The 16588-nt window shown below is 46.9% G+C and overlaps 1 long non-coding RNA gene across 1 annotated transcript in view; it reads right to left on the minus strand.

Annotated features, from left to right (window-relative positions):
* Positions 1–1037: 1037 nt before the first annotated feature.
* Positions 1038–16588, minus strand: part of LOC308189092 — a 105404-nt gene continuing 89853 nt past the window's right edge. The window contains exon 2 of the long non-coding RNA XR_013946008.1: positions 1038–14920. This is a non-coding gene — a long non-coding RNA (uncharacterized lncRNA). The remainder of the gene's footprint in view (positions 14921–16588) is intronic.

A 16588-nucleotide genomic window follows, 5' to 3' on the forward strand; every position in this document is an offset into this window, starting at 1 on the left:
TATCTTCTTTAAATCTGCCAGAAATACTTTGCCCTCTGACATTTGCCAGTCGCGTTGCCCTTGAAGCCCTACAGTGCTGACATCCCTGGCATCTGGCAGTGGCCAGGGCACTCGGTGGTAGGGGTGCAGAGTTGGGTCTTCTAATTGCTAAAGCCTAATGCTTGGAGAAATGGGGGTGTTGATCCCAGTCCACCCGCAGAGCATGACAAAATTTCTAGTGGAAATGGTCTAAAACTGACCTTCCCCCAGCACTGGAGCCAAGCCCCAGGCTTGTTGTCTGTATGAAAGAAAAAGCATACAGTTCCTAGAAGGAGCTGCTATCAAAACTTTATTTTTTTGTGTTTGAGTCTTCTTTTCTGGGATTGTTTGGCAACACAGCATATAAAAAAGTACATTTAATTTGATGGCATATTTTTTTGTTTGTTTTAATTGTGGTATCGATGACTAAGAAGATCCAGTCCTTGTGATCTTTTCATTCATAATAGACTTTCTGCCGCTAAGATTAAAATTTTACTTCCAATTTTCTGCAGACCAGCAGGTGCTTCGGTTATTTGTTTAAAGCATTTGCATCTTTTTAATGGGGATGACAGGAGCTGAAGTGAAGCACTGAAGCTTTCAGGCAGTGCCACGGTTCACCTGGCTTTCAAGGGGCCCCCTCTGCACCGTGGGTTTACAGCAACTCCAGCTACCCATGCAGTGAAGTCGGGACCAGCCCCTGCTGTAGGTGGTTAAAATTGCCTTTTGCAGCAGCACGGTTTGAAATAGGGGTATACTCTGCTGTAGATAAGGGCTTTATCTCTGGGAGAAGTTTATCTATCCAAGTTGTACTTTTGGTGGCTGTAATTTGAGGTCCGTCTCTCTGGCTTGCCATTAGAAATGAACAAGCAGCGCAGAACGGATGCTGACAGGGCCCTTGCTTTCCATGCTTCGTTTCATTTGTGTGGAAGGGAGGAAAAAGAAAGAGAAAAGCCAGCAAAAACAAAAGCAGAATTTCTGCTGCAGCTGTTCGAAACAATAAATGAACCACGATGGGATGTTGTGGGGTGGTTTTTTTTTTATTATTTTTATTTTTTATTTCTCATTTCCTCATCCAACTTTATTATTTCTCAGTCTTGGCAGAGGGAAGGACCCTTCTTGAGACTCGGTGCTTTGCCTCAGTGACTCACTGCAGCCAGATGTACTCTGTTTACTAGAGTGCAGAACCTGCCCGTGCCTCGCTGCTTCCCCCCGCGCTGCGTGCCTTTCCCTTTGTTCGGGGTTATCCATCCGGGATGGTCACGGGAACTTCCCTCTGCAGAGCCAGCACCTGAGCTACTGAATAAGGGAGCCTGCAGTGCAGTCGAGGTCAGCCTGCTACGTAACCGCAGTGACATAATACACAAGGTTTTGACTCACGGGAGGTTCGCCTGGGGTGGCTGAAGTGCTTGCAGACCCAGCCACCTGTGCTGCCCTTCTCCTGGAGTTTGCTCTGGGACACGTGGGAAGGGAGAACATCACGTGAAGCAGCTCAGAGCTTGCCATGCCTTGCAACTTGGCGTATTGAAGTCACCTGAAATGGGTTACTGGCAGCAGTCTGCTCTTTTCTAGGAAGAGGAACGAAGTGGAGAGCGGTGGGTAGCAAATACCTGAGCTGTATCACTGGGATTCACCTGTGGCAGGGAGCCAGCACCCTCCTCTACTGCAAGACGTGAAATTTCACCCTGGTGTGAGAGTCTGAGTAGGTCTGATGGGGCAGAAACACAGTAAGAAAGCTACCTGTGAGATAATTTATCTGCATAAAAAATAATATATAGCTGCATAAAAATACATAGTTGGTTTCATCAGTGGCCCTGTGGTTATGTGGACCTGTAAGGGCTGTGGCAGGTGGTCTCGGGGCACTGCAACCGCCGTGGTAGGGGTTGTCATCTCTGTCAGCTGTCTGTTCTGCTTCCTGGAGGCCGCCAGGCTTGCCATTGGTGGCAGAAGGGGAACTGCTACGGGTTGCAGCTGATGAATGAGTTTAAACTGTTGATATAAGCTGGAGAACGCAGCAGGTCCTCTGTGTACGCTTGGTGGGTGATGGGGGGAGCTGGGTGCAGGTCTGCTCGCCAGAACATCTGAGGTTGGAGGCCGGATGCTGAGCAAGAGCAGTGGTTGGTTTTGATCCTGTCTGGTGATTCCTGTGTTACTATGTTTAAAAACCATCCGTTTCACTGCCGGGCTCGTCACACACATCACATGCAGGGTTCAAATTCTGTGGAGTTATTCCTGGTTCCTTCAGATACGCAGAGCTGTGATGCTTGCGTATACTGCCTAGCGTGCCTCGGGGCATCCTAATGAATAGGACTTCATTGATGCAACTGGGGCATTTAAAGTGATGGACAGTAAACTCCTGCAGGCTTCCAGGTTGTGCATGTCCACGGGGATACTCGAGGGCTTGGATTTAGAAGACAATTTCATGGGTTTCCAGAGGTCCATTGCTGCAGGGGCCTAACAAGGCAGAGGGCAGCAGGAAGTGATGATGTTAAGGCAGTTGAGGATCACAAGGTCTCTAATCCCCCAGTGCCCCACGGGCGGGGCTATTTATGCCTCTCCGTTCCACTGCATTAGGGTCAGAGGAGAATGGACTCCTGCCATCCCCTTCCAGTCCAACGTGCTGCCTTCAGCGGCTATACACCGTCATGAACACTAAAAAGAAAGGAAGATAGGATGCCGTCACATCGGCTCTGCTGCAGTCATGCAGATCTCTATCAATGTGATGGTTTTGCTTAAAAGAAAACCAGAAATCTCCCTTTTTGCCCGGTGCTGAGTGATGGTAGTGCTGGCACAGGAGTAGTGTATGGAACATGTACAGGCTGTGCATGTTCCCAAATCTGCCGGAGAGCAGTCAGACCTCCACAGATAAAATAAAAATGTGCTCAGAGTAGTTGTAAAAAATTATTTCTTGTTTGCAACAAGTTATTTGTGTCCAGCTTGAGTAGTCAAATGAACTAAGGTTGGCAGCTCTGAGAAAGGGTAGTTCTGAGAGAGTGAATTCTTGCTCAAAATTGACTTTTGTCCACGTCATTGAGAATAAGAGTTACAAGCTAAATTAGGCTTTGTCAACTCAAGGCCAAAGCTTGGTGTAGCTGTGGAAAGAGCAGGATGGCTTTGGCATATTGGGATATGAACATGATGCATTTCCTGGTGGTAGGTGTTGGGAAAGCCTGCATCTGCTGTAAAACGAACAAATCTTTCCTTGGAAAAGTTCTCACTGAGATATTGATGATGGACACATCTCTTGATAAATGTGACTTCACAGATCGTGTTTTCAGCCTCATGGAAAAAAATGGAAAAGGTATCAAATGTGTCAAGCTATTTAAAGGACAAGTCTGAAGGTTTGAAGGTAATGCATTCTAAAAATAAAAATTAAAAATGATTTTTGAGCTCGGGCCAGGTTATTTCAAGATCAAAATCAAGGCCACAGCACTCTAACTCTCAGTATGGGTTTCCAGGTCATTTTCATTGGCTTTGTTCATCTGTGCTGCTTTTGAGGTAGGAAAAAATGCTAATAATCTGCGAGGATCTTTACACTCTCTTCCTGAAAGCATGTTTTCAAGGAGTCCTGAATCTTCTGCCAGTCTTGTGATTGCAGGCCTACGTTGTCTGGTGCTCTTTTCCTTTGATACATCAATTTACCCATCGGGGAAAGAAAAAAATAGTTATGGTGCATTTTGTATGATCAAGACTGTTTTAACTTTTTTTTTTTTTTTTGAGGGTGGTGATGTGTATGTAGTGACAGTGCATGGAGGACTTCAAAGGGACACTGAAGCACTTTTAAAAGACAGCAAAAAATATAATCCCAAACCGTCAATCTAAACCCAGATAGGCGGACCAAAAATTTAGCAAATAACACCTAAGGTAGTTTATTGGGTTTTCTGACATCTCTCAGGCTGCCTCCACCACTTCTGATGCATCAGAGGTCCATCCTGATGGGTGGCAGAGCTCAACTGAGCACATCATCCTGCCCAGGAAGAGAAGGACGTGTCTGCGTGGCCGGAATCGCTGGTGGTGCAGGCAGTGCCCAGGGTGCTGCAGTGGGAGCTGGAGCTTGGGCACTGGGGGAGAAGTGGAGGAGAAGTGGTCAGTGACTACTAACTGCCACTACATACACATCACCACACCAAAAAACAGTCCCTGACCTTGGCAGGGGTATTGGATTTGGATGATCTTTAAGATCCTTTCCAGCCCAAACCCTTCTGCGATCCTGTGGTTCGCACGAACAGCCTCGACCAGTGAGGGAGGCAGGGAGAGCGCTTTGACAGACTCGACATCGGGTCTAAACATCCTCCTGATGGTAGCTCCTGGCAGCTTCCCCTCTGGTTGATGTGTCTCCCATACGTTCTTCATGTGTGGATTGCCAAAGTCCAGTCTCCCAGCTCCCAGGTCCCAAGTCCCTCACGCTTTCCCAGATGGAACTGGGGCTTTCCAACACGCATCCCTGGTGCTGCCCTTGCTATGCTGTTTCCCCATGATCTCCCTCTCTCCGGAGCCCCCTGGACAGCCTATTTTTCCCCCGCTGCTCTGGGGGATGGCTTTGGCTATAGGGTTTTCCCCCCTGCCATCGTTCAGCTTGCCGGGTCCTACGAGGACATAGTGAGGCAGGTCCCGGGACTTGCCGGGGCAAGCAGCCGTGATGGGCTTGTTTTTCCGAGGTAATGTTTGATTGGGAAAGCAGCTCCGCGGATGTAGGTGAAAGGTGATACGAGCACAGCACTGCCGTGTTCCCGGCTGCGTCCTCGGCTTTTTATAACCTCGCAGCGTCACGCTGCAGCTCCCGGGCTGCTCCCCCCCTCCCCATGGGCTTGGGCTGCCCTGGGGTCGTAGGACAGATTTTTGGGGACTGGAGAAGCACAAGGTGGTGTCTGAGTGTGCGGGAGTGTGAGGTTTGTTGGGTGGCAAAGGTGTCTGAGTTGATATCCTCACCGCCGAATGAGCCCCACCGGCTGGGTCAGGGGAAGGCAGGAGGTGCCATCTCCTTCAGAAGAGGCTGAATAAGTTTACTCTGCTCTATTCACTTTTGTTTTTATTTTTCACTTCTTGTGAACCCTGAATGATGAAATTCCGTTGTTACAATGCCACTTAATTATGATACTCCTGATCTGCATGAAAATCTCCCCTCCTTCCTTCTCTCTTTCTTTAACCTTGGGACCTCCTCTCACCAAATAAATCCCACGGTTCGATTAGGTACCGTGTGGAAAAATATCTCCCTTTATCAGTTTTACGTTGGCTATCTTATGTAAACAGGGAAACCTGTCTAGAAAGACCACTAACGTTTGCTCCTGCGTAGTCCCTGAGAGGAGGGCGTTCAAAGGAGGAAGGAGGTTGGCAAAAAGGTTTCTTGAGCAAGTGGCTTTTAGAGGGAAGAAATTTCAAACAGTCCAGGCTGGATTGCACCTAGGGATTGGAGCTGCTGTAGCTTCACTTAAGATTATATCTGCCTGCAGTAATCTCTCTCCATTCCTGGGATAAAGGATGGCCATCTACATGAAAACAGATCTGTTTGCCTGCCATACCCCTAGAGCAGGTTGTGACCATGAGAGAGAAGTGCTGATTCCACTGAAATTAGTGGAGAAACCTAAAAAAGGACTCTCAGTCCTGGCAAGGGCGAGCAACAAGAATTCAGCCTTTCTTAAGCATCAGGTTTACCTTCTTACACAGGTCCTGGGGAGGAGGGAGAGCAGCCGAGGTCCAAGGCAGCAGCTTTTAACAGCCACCCCTTGGCCAGCCGTTCAGCAGGGGTGACAGACGGACCTGCTTTTGATGTTAATGTCCTTGCACAGTAGGTAGGACACAGTTGGGATTTGACACGTAGGTGTTTGGGCAGACAAGCTGGTGTGCCTTTCTTCACCCTGAGGCTAGAAGCCCGTATGCACATTTTGGCTGAGGCTGAGGCAGGGGAGCCGTGGAAGCGGTGGATGGTCAGCGCCACACTAGTTATATAGACTTCAGGCGTTTTCCCTCTGGTCCAGTGAGCTCAAATCGCCATTAAACAGCTTTTTATGACCCTACTGATTCCTTTTTGGCGGGAGCAAATCAAGGAGCACTCACCTGAATCACTTTCTTGGCAAGGCTGCAGGGGCAGTGCTTCCAGTAACAGGGCCACGGCAAGGTGCAGGTGGACAGCAATGCTTCACATGAGGCGTGTTCAGAGCGAACCTTGCACCTGGCAGGGCATTGCCATCTGTAAAAGAAAAGAGACCTTTTGGACTCATAAAATATGCTGAGATTCACGGGGCAGTCCTTCTAGGCGAATACAGGATCTAGCTGCATTCACGTGGAACAAAAGGTATGTGGCTGGGAATTCCTCTGATGCCTTTAGATGCTAATGTAGTAGCAAAGTAATCCTACCAGGTTTTATTTATTTTTCTGGCCATTCTAGCTTGAACACCAACAGGTGGAATTCCTTTCAGAAGCAGCATGCAAGCTCTTCAGAAAACTTGAGCGTTAAGGTTTTAAAAGCCTGGACTGCGTGACACGACAATATAAAAATACTAGCGGTGGATAAATGTGTGAGAAGAGGTGCAGGACATCACCAGTCTTAAAATGTAAAAAAAAGTAAAATAAAAAATAAAAAAATCTGAATTGCAGGAAATGGGGTTGGTTTGGTGAGCATGTTCAGGCATCTCAATCCCAAGGCAGGCCATGCATCCCTCCAGGTGAGCTGGAGCATGGGGCAGGAGCAAGGGGAGGCAGCTTAGGGGACAAGGACAGTTCTCTGGATCTCCCTGCCATTGTTAGGCTTTGTATTAATTCAGCAAACTCAGAGAGGGTTGCACAGAAGTCAGACACGCTTGCAGGCAATTTTGGGTTTTGTGTGTTTGTTTTTTTCTCCCCTTGGCGTGGCTACAGTAAACTTGACCAAGGACAGATGCGAAGCAGGAGGAAAGCAAGAGTGGTGGAAACAGGCTGAGCGGACTTGGTTTGGTCAAGAGTATTAAAACCTTGACGGGGAGTGATTTTAGCAGGAGAAGGGGGGCTTTGCATGTATGAGACGTTGAGCAAAACCTCTTTTCACAAATAGGAAGGGAAAGGGCAAGTAGAGATGGAGACCAGTGCCTGACAGGAATCTTTGTATCTCTTCCTCCAAGCAGAAGAGGGACTCTCCTTGGCAGAAGGATGAGCACTGGGCTGGAACTTCGTAATGCAGCTGTACTGCTGCAATAAATAAAACGTTTCCATGCTGGATTTAGTTAAACCAACTCCACATCTATGTTTGGATGAAGCTTAATCCTACAGTTATGAAATCTTTCCCAGTAATAATATTTTCTTTCACCTCAAGAGGGTCCTGAGCTAGTGCCCATTGACTTCACTGCACTGCACATTAGAGCTGCCCGTAACAGCGGGTAGGCATTTATTTGGCTTTGCCACCAGCTGCTGAAATGAGTCAAATTATTCCATGGGCTTTGGTTTGACTGAAAACACTTTCTGTTATTATTTACGGAATATTGAACATGTGCCCTTAATAAATGGGAGTTTAAAAAAAGTAACAGGAAAATGGGGCCTGATCTGCCAAAACGTCTCTGGACTGCTGTTCCCAGAGATGTTTTGAAGTCTTCACCTCGGCTGCCTTCGCTGCGCCGTGTGCCAGCCCGCAGCATGTGGGGCTTCTCCTGGGCTCCGTGGGGGTGCGGGTGAGTGCCCAGGCTGCAGTGCAGACCTCAAGCCAAGCATGACAATGCTCAGAGAAAGCAACTATCGCTCAGCTCCCATCCAGGTCTTGGAGGAGGAGGCAGCTGCTGAGATTTAAGCTTTAAAAGGAGCCTAATACTATACTTGAAATCCGCCCGCCGTAGAAGGGGTGATTTACAGTGATTTAATAATGTCTTTTTCCTTCTTGGCCCTCAACCCGTTGCTTCTCTTTGCTTTACTCGCACACCCACTACAAACACTCTCAGCAAACAGCAGTGTTTGGTTTCCCTGCGGGTTGGTGAGCTGAACCAGTTCGGAGAAGGGCCCATGAATCGCCAGATGTAGTGCCTGGAGGGTGATGGAAAGGAGCAGCATGGTAGGAAATGTTCCCTTCTTGCCTTTGTGGACCAACAAATCAATTTGCTGCACCTGAAGACGTGTCAGTCTGGTGTGGCTTCTGCAGCAATAAGGCTTGGCCAGCACTGGGGTCTTCTGCTCAGTCTTGGTCCCACCTGTGCCCATGGGCTGTACCAGTGCCCTCAGCCCTGCCATTGTGGCTGCAGGAGCCGGCACGTCTGTACCTTCTGGGGTTGCATGTATGCTTTTAAAGCAGCATCAGTGGAGGATTTGATGGTGTGAATTGCAAACCCAAGTTAATGGAGGCATTTCAGGAGGTTGCAGTCATGGGGGGTTGATGAAAGCCAACGTTAACTGTGAAGGAAATGCCTTGTGTTGGTTGGTTTTACATTTGGTGAAAATAAGGAGTTGGTGTCTGCTGTTTTTTTTTTTTTTTTTTTTTTTTTTAGGTGGGATCTAATTAATCTCACTGTTAGCCACTTTTATAAGTTTAGCACAACTCCTTTGCTCCTGAAGAGATATAGTCAAATGAGAATTTCAGCGTTTGTTCAACTATAAAGCATGGTTTGAGCCTTTATGTTAACAAAGCAAATCCTGAAGGCTTTAAGAATAGGTCTAATGTAAAGAACCAAAACAGAGTGATCGGAAGGATAATTTTTGTACCCGCAGCAGTGCCCGGTGGGGGACCCCCGCACCAGGCTGCGCGAGATGCAGCCCAGCAGCCCTGGAGATGGAGCAGCAACTCCCTCTCGTACCTGTGAGAGCTCTTTCAGGCCTTTGGGGCTAGACACGGGCTGGCAGGAGAGATGATGGTTTCCTTATTGCCACGTGCCTCTGCGTAAGGGACCCAAGGAAAGAAAGAGGCTCTTGTTGGAGCCCGCCGGCAGCGCGGGAGGCGAAGTGGTGCCCGCCTGGGTGTGAACAGAGGGGCAGGGATGGAAACCTGGGCGAGTGCCAGCGGACGGGTAAATACCAAATGTCTATTCTGTCGTAAGGAGTTAAAAGAATTACGGAATTCAAAAGCCAAAAAGGCTGAGGCTGTGTGCTAATTAGGCTCCCGCTCAGGGTTATCTTTAGCTTATTTTCTCCGTCAGATGGGGACCGTGATCACCGCCCGGTCCTTGCGCCTTTATTATAGCTGTTGCACACTCCGCTGGGCATAAGTGAAACTCCAAAGTAATTGCATCTGCGCGAGATACAGAAAGTGCCTTTTGTTTCTTTTGCAAGTGGGGAAGTCAGCTGTTTGGGAGGGCTGTCCTCCAGCCGTGTTCACGTAAAAGGGCTTTTCTGTGCGGCTGAACTCTTTATCATGCCCGATCTGTGATTTGGGTCTTTGTCACGGCTAGTGATTGCCTCCCGCTGGCTTGTAACATGCGCAGAGCTGGAGAGTCACCCAGGCCTTTTCAGAATAATGAATTCCCAGCCCCTTTCTTCTCTGTAAGGGGTGATGTGACACTTAGCTCGGGCTATTGCCCTAGGCAGCCTTGTCCCAATGGGGCTGCTGCTTCAGATGTGTAGGTAGATAATGTGTTTCGGTAGCTTAAACTGTTATAAGTGGACATTCTTCTCTTTCTGGATACATTTAATGGTAGAAATAGAAGAAAGTGCTGGTAACACTGTAAAATCTTTACAAACACGAACCCTTCCAATTCCTTTTAGTGGGGAGGAGGAGCACTGCTGTATGATCCCCGTATGTTGATGGCCAGGTAGCAACGATCTGTATCTGCTGTCGAGCATCTCCTGGCTCAGTTGTTGTGAGGCTACCAAGGCAAAACCAAATTCAGTCATTTTACACCCATCGCATAACTTCTTTATCTCAGTGTAAAGCCATGGGAGACCCCTCCTGTAAGACACAGCTGAAGTCCCACTCCGTAAGCCAAATCAGCAACAATATTTGTGGCTCCTGGCACCTCTGCCAGCCCAGGGTCTTCCTGTCAGAAGGACGTTGCTCACAGAGCTGTACTGGCAAAGACTTCTGGAGGTGTGGTTTGCATTGAGGAAAACACTGCTTTTGCCCCACTAAGTTTGGAAAAATGTCCCAAAAGGAAGAGTGGGCCAAAGAAAGCAGAAGCGTAAGCCCCAGTGGTGCTAACGTGGAAGTGCTTTTGCCACTGTTGCATGTTTTGCTTGTTGAACTGTGTACAGCAGCCTCCCTGTGAAGAGTCTGTGATGTTCACAATAGGATGAACCTACAGACACTTCATCGCACTTCAGACTAGTGCAAGCCTGCGATAAGTCCACCCATGTCAGTCACTAGTTTGAGCTGGATTGAGATACAGACCCAGTCATCAGATGTAGTTGTCCTAAGATGTGTGCGCAGGACCAAAATGAGTCTGAAGAGCAAAAGAAAAGGTAGATACGAAGCATTACAATGAGGATAAGGACTGACATCCTGCGAAGTATTGCACTCCTTGTCCTTGCTCAGCTGCAGCAGGCTCTGCTTTCCTTGGTGGGTTTTCAGAGAGGTGTTAAGACAAGCGTTTGCTCACTTCTAAAACAGTGTGATGGCTTGAGTTGTGCGATGTACTGACAGCAAGCAGTGCAACACCCTCACATGTCCTTTTCCACTGACTTCATTCCATAGCGCTGCACAACCTGCAACAGGTGCCGTGCCCTCCTGTAGCTCTCGAGGCCCCCATAAAACACAGGAGATGAGGTGTAGCTGGGACTGGTGTGGCTGTGCTCTGCTCCTCCTGCAGGACTTGGACCTTGGGTCCTTCCCCTCTTCTGCTGAAGAAAAAGCTGAAAAGTCTGCAATTGCTCTTACAACATGGCCAGTAGTATGTAGGGGAGTGCTGGGAGATGTTCCCCTGGAGCTGCTGTGCTTCACTCAACCAAGCTGGCAGAGGAAGGCCCTTCCTCCTCCCAGTTGCTGTTCATGTAGATGCACAGATCTCGACTTTTCACTTAGTAGTTGATGGGTAGAGATTATTGATTTAGATCAGAGACTATTTAAAGCAAACAAGCAAAAAAAAATATCCATTTCCTCTTCCACTTGAAGAGGCACACCTTATCTGTGCAAGCTCAGCCTGAGGATCAGCATTTCTATAAAAGAGCTTTAAAGCCAGAATCCACAGTCCTGAGAGAGCAGAAGAAACAAATTGCTGTCCCTTGCTTTGTATTCTTGTGCATCAGGTGTACGAGACTGATTTTACCCTCACATATATCCTACGCCAGCAGCATTTGGGAACTGAGACGTCCTTGCTTCTGTGTAATGGGAGTGGGCAGCTAGAGGGAGGGCAAGTGGATTGCAGCTCCCCTCTCATCATCCACACCCAGCTACAGCTGTAAGTGCAGGAGAGGGGTGGTTTGTGCTGGGCTCTTGCACAGCTGTTCTGAAACAAAGGGGGGGAAAAAGAAAAAAAAAGGTTTTTAATGAGTTAGTTTGTTCATTGGCTGCCCTGTGCTTTTGGTGCATCACTGAGCAGTCAGGTTCTTACTACCCAGGGAGCCTGATTGCGTCTCAGACAGAACTCAGCCTGAAATGGTCATTTTTGATAGATTTTGTATTTTTCAATGGTCTTTTATTTTTTTCTGGGTCAAGCAGTTCAGTATCTCTTGAGAATGACACTCTAATGTATTGCAAAGCACCTTTTGCAGAGAGGAGGAAATGTGGAATGCTATTTTTCTTATTAGAGGTGATTTTCATAACATGGAATAAAATGATTTTTCTTGCTGCTGTCATCTACTAGGTTGGGGAAACATTCTTGTCTTGAATATTGCAAAAAAGGCTAATTAATATTTCCCTTACAATTTCTTCCTTTGGTCTTTCCTATGCAACGGTCTTCCTTTTATTAGGGGAATATCTCCTCCCAGTCCCCATTAGGGAACACTAACATTTTTCTCTTGATTCAGCTATGTCAGCTGGTGCAGATGGAGCAGAAGCTTATTAAATCTTACCCTAAAAATGATCAAGATGACATTAGATACTTAGAATGTTAGATTATGGGGCATTTACATAAAATTATGCTTTTTGTGTTAAAAACCCTTCAGGCTTAGAAGAACAGTGCTACTCAGCAGTGTTTTTAAATAATGTCCATGCTCATGATAATCATCTGGAATCTTTTTAAAATCATATAATACTGACATGCATTTTGTGTGGAAACTTGGGCTCTAAAACCAGTGTCCTCGGTCTCTTCTTGGGTGTTGGTTCAGGTTGGTTGGCAGATCCGTACTGAGTGGGGGGTGAAGAGTCCTGAATGGGTGTGAAAGGGAAGGATTTGTGTAATAATACCTGAAATGGAACATTTAAGTGTATGTTTTAAAAAGTGCACTTCCACATGGAACTATTACAAGAAACAGTAGTTCTTGGAAGTGTTTTACTGTTTTGTTTTATCGAATGATTTGTCACTGGGCAGAGTGTTGGATGGGGATCCCAGTCTTGCCGGGTGATCCGGGATGTGCTTGTCTTTCACCTTCGAGCCTCTTTTGGTTGGTGTTCACAGAAAGGAATTGACTTAAAAAGTCAATTTGAATGAAAAATGGTAGGGTGGGACATGATAAACGGTTGTGGCCTTTACCTTGTTTTCCTGTGACACTAGTGGGTGGTGTTGGTAGTAGGATGATGGTTGGATCAGATGATCTTGAAGGTCTTTTCCAACCTTAATGATTATATGATTCTATATAATATAAACAGTGGCTTTTGCAGTCCGTATGAGGGTATTTCAATGTGATGCACAGAGGCAAGATTAATGACTTTTGGGGCTAATGAGCAGAGTGAAGCCATCTCCTCCTGCCTGGCACTGCTAGTTGGGTGTGCATGTGCCTTCCCCTGGGAGCAGGCTACTGGAGCATCAGCAAAGTGCCCTCCCCTCATGAATCACAGCCCAGCCATGGCCGCATTTTCTGACCAAGGAGCAAAAGCCCTCTCTCTAGAGATCTCCTGGAGGTGGCTCTTGGCCAAGCTTGTGAAGCCATCAAAATGAGTCAGGTTACTCCAAGAACTTGACATTACTAAGTGAGGTGGGAAAAGTAGCCTTTACAATTTTGTTGGTGGTAGGGAGAAGCACAACAGAATATTTGAAGTGTTTTGGTTTAAGGGTTGTGTTGGTTGCCCTGTTATAAGGACATAAATACGAGGGGTAGACAAGCACACTGTTACTGGTGTCCTTCCATGACTCCATGAAGTAAACAAGTTCAGACTGCATGCCTCCTCGCTGATGAAAAACACAAGCCCTGTTGACCTGGAAACCCCTGATATTGTAACTGAATGCTCTGCCAGGTTCAGTCTGTAGTTCTTTTCGGACTCTTGAGTTTGAGAGCAGGGTGGTAACAGCTGAGGAGACTTTTCAGGGATGACCTGAACTGATTCACCAGCTGGATGCTGTTGCAAGGGACAGCCTGGACTCGATCCTGCCCTCTTCTTTCTAGCTGCTCTGGTGCTGAGCCTTCTTCAGCTTACTAAATTGGGAAGAAACCATTCCCCCTTGGTGGCTGGGCTGCACACAGTGGTGAACTGTATCTGCTCCTTGAAGGAGCCAGCCAGGGCATGAGCTGACCTCAGCAAGGGCAGGGGCAAAGGGAGGAGAGAGAGGGGATGGAACTGTGTCCTGTGGTGACAGCTCTTGCTGTCTCATCCCAAGCATTGCTGACTTCCAGCAATTGTATTTCCTGCAATTGTAATTCCTGCAACCATTTGCTTAAAACGGGATGGAGAATATCTAGAAAAATATAGAAGTTTTTTTTTCCTTCTTTTCCCCTTTTTCTCTGCTGGGTAATGTTGACTTTGAGGAGGAGACTCTGGAGGTGGACATGTGTTTCTGCACAGGAATGTAGTAAAACCATTTGGGGATGTTGATGCTGTGTTTTGGAGGGGTGAGCTTGGCGCATGTTGGCTGAGTTGCCTGGTGGATGGGAGAAGTGGAGACAAACACCCCTGCTTGTTTTTATGTCCATAATAAAGTTACCACTGCAATTACTACTACATCAGATAGTGAGGCTTAACAGGTCCCTCACTGCACTTAACTCACGTGGCTGGTTTGTACTGAGCATGCTGAAGTGGAAAACAGCCCTTTCCTTAAAACAAAAAACACCCTTTGTTTTTCGAAACGAGCCATTGCACTTGGGACCCTAATGGTAAATATTTAACAGGTGGAACTCCTCATTCCTTTCTCTTTTCCCCTGCATTTCTTAATTAGCAACGAGTCTTTCTAACTTGTTTTTCATTGGGCTATTAATCATCAGGGGCTCTCCTTGGGCACTCTTCGTAGTGCTTTGCTTGCTGCTGTTTTCCTTCAACTCATGTGACTCCTCCTTGCTGTCCTTGAGAAGGAGCCGTGGGCTCCGAGCACTGCTGTCTGTTTTGCGGCCGAAGCCTTACTTGTTTGGAGCCGAACGCGCGCTCAGCGCGTCATGTTCCTCCGTGTGGGTGATTGAACTGTGCCCTTGTCTGTGAAAAGTGGAGTTATTCTTCATCAGCGGATGAGAAGGATGAATGTGTTTCTCAAGTGCTGGACCGTGACTTGCAGTATGTAGACGTACTGCAGGGCTTTGCTACCAGCCGACTGCATGACCTTCAGTCAGTTATTTAGGTCGAGACCTGCTGGTGTTAGGCAATGCTTGGAAGCAAACTGCAAGGCTCCCTGACTTGAGAGAGCAGCAAAAGGCTGCTGAAAGCCTGGAGTGCAGAGAGCTGGAGGTGGAGGTTGGGTCTTCAGAGCAGGCAGAGTGCTGATAGCCATAATGACCCGGTGGATTTTAAGGGCAAGTGGAATGAATTGGAAAGTTGCCTTTCCAGGTTTTTCTCTGGCCACAGGAGTGTTTGACTTCCATCTGCATCCCAGGCTGGGACATCCCATGTCTTGTCCTCACAGCCTGGAGTGGAAGGTGGTGAGCACACCGTGGAATCATTAAGGTTGGAAAAGACCTCCAAGGTCATCTGGTCCAACCATCCCCCTACCACCACTGTCACCCACTAAACCATGTCCCTAAGCACCACGTCCAACCTTTCCTTGAACACCCCCAGGGACGGTGACTCCACCACCTCCCTGGGCAACCCGTCCCAATGCCTGACTGCTCTTTCTGAGAAGAAATGTCTCCTCATTTCCAACCTGAACCTTCCCTGGAACAATTTGAGGCCATTCCCTCTAGTGCTATCTGCCATCCCATGAAGACAGATGCTTAAAATGAGCATTAATCAACTGTGTCATTGGTTTATCAGTTGTCCCAACCCTCACAGCCTAACTAGAACGGGATGGACTTTTTTGTAAAAGCACAGAGCACGCGGCCACCTGCCCATTGCTCCTCCATAGCCTCGGGTCCTGCTGCTACCCATCTGCCTTTGTAGGAGGTAGAGAAGTAAAAGGAAGAAAATGGGAAAGTGATGATTTTGTTCATTTGGCAGTGAGAACCGTTAGGCTCATCTCCTGGGAGAAGTGGGCAACGTGTGTTGAGTCTTGTAGTTTGCAACCTAAATATGTTGGGAAGACACCAGATTTTGGTGAGTTATGGCATTATCAGTCCTACTGGTGGCAATTGCAACTCAAGTTAGCTTGGGTTGTGTTAAGACTGCATCTTTCCTGCAAAGAAGGCATTTTTTTTTGTATTCCCTAGTAAGACGAAGTATTGATTAAAGGCAGGTGTCATATTCAAGGTGATGAAAATATGATCAAAGTGAGTGGAATTTTATTTAAAATAAGCATGGGTTTCTTCAACGCTTTAAAGAGGGGAAAAATGATGTCTTTTGTTCATTTAATTATTCACTTCACTATTTCTTATTTTTTATATCTGGTGACGTTTCAGCTGTTTGAGGAGAGATAGGACTTTTTTGACACAATTAGCAAAACAAATTATTATCACACCTTTTTTTTTAACCCTGTGCTATTTAATCTATTTGCTTGCACTTTCATTACTCATTTGCTTGGTTGCGTTACACAATGATATCACCTTTCCTGTGCTGCTAGAGCTGAAACAAAGCAAAAAAAAAAAAATCTTTTGGCTCTGAGCTGCTCTCTGCTGTTTTTATTACAAATGAACTAGAAAGCAATGTTGGGCAGAGAGTTATTTGAGTTTCTTTTCACTGCTGGCTAGGCATTATTTCCGGGCCTGGCAATTTTGGCTGTGTTTGTGTGACAGTTTTCCTATCTCACAATAACAAACAAAAATCCCAGCAACTTTATTCCCAGCACAATTAATAATATCATATTTTAAAAGGAAAACAACAAAAGAAAAGAATTCCAAGGGTTTTATACAATCAAATGACTAGAATCTTTAGGACTAATTCCTTGGTATTTTGAGACACTTTGCCGAGAGGTTTGTATTTTATTTGGATGTGGAGGCAGGCAGTGTGCTGTAGCTGGTAGGAGGTGCAAATACGGTTATTTTACTTGAGAGCTGAGATGTCAGAGTTAGGATCCAGCTGATCCTGACGTTGGGATGTTCCCTCCACCTTGGCCTAAACCCTAACAGTGTGCTGCTACCAGCTGTGAGTGGACATTTTTTCTTTGAAATTAGGAAGGCAGGTGGTCCACCACAGGAAAAGCCTGTGCTTTCTGCGGCCCCACGGCTGCTGTTGTGTAATAACTGTTCCCTTTCCTCTCTCCAAAGGTTCCAGCCCCACGCTTTCCACCACTCTGGAATAACA

Source organism: Anser brachyrhynchus, assembly GCF_964034855.1.
Source record: "Anser brachyrhynchus genome assembly, chromosome: 2".
NCBI classification, from domain to species: domain Eukaryota; kingdom Metazoa; phylum Chordata; class Aves; order Anseriformes; family Anatidae; genus Anser; species Anser brachyrhynchus.